Source organism: Penaeus monodon, chromosome 19 (assembly GCF_015228065.2).
Source record: "Penaeus monodon isolate SGIC_2016 chromosome 19, NSTDA_Pmon_1, whole genome shotgun sequence".
Taxonomy (NCBI): Eukaryota; Metazoa; Arthropoda; class Malacostraca; order Decapoda; family Penaeidae; genus Penaeus; species Penaeus monodon.
This window is the reverse complement of record NC_051404.1, coordinates 4,083,697-4,084,242: the sequence shown is the minus strand read 5'-3', so window position 1 is coordinate 4,084,242 and position 546 is coordinate 4,083,697.

Below are 546 nucleotides of genomic sequence, written 5' to 3'. Positions count from 1 at the left end.
ATTCATTCATCTACGTGCGTATATATCCCACTGATATTAATCTGCTAATATCTGTATCACATGAACTCTGCCAACCATCACAAGGAACCTAACCATACCAGGGTTAACACATACATCATCGCTGACATGTTATTGACGTGTTGAGTTGTGGGGTAGTGTTAGCTAGAGGGGGAGATGGAAGGGGGAGGGGGGATACTGTCAGCGTCGGGGGAGCTGGGGTGGGAGGGGGGAAGGGCAAGGGTCAAAGGTCAAAGCGTTCGTGTGTGACCGCGTCCCTCAAGCCACGGGTGAGCACACTAAGCACGGGTCTCCGAGGGTGCTCGTGTACGTACGAGTGGGTCGTGTCGGGTGCTACCAAACGACAACAGTTCCAAAACATCGACAACGAGGGAAGAAGGGGGAGGGGGGAGAAGGGGGAGGGGTGGTCGCGGTGATATAGGTCTGTTGTTGTTGTTTTTTCGCTGAATTAATTTTAATCTTCATAATTCTCTTCTTCGTTGTTTCTTCGTATCGCATATTTTTACTTGTTATCCCGTATTCCTTGTA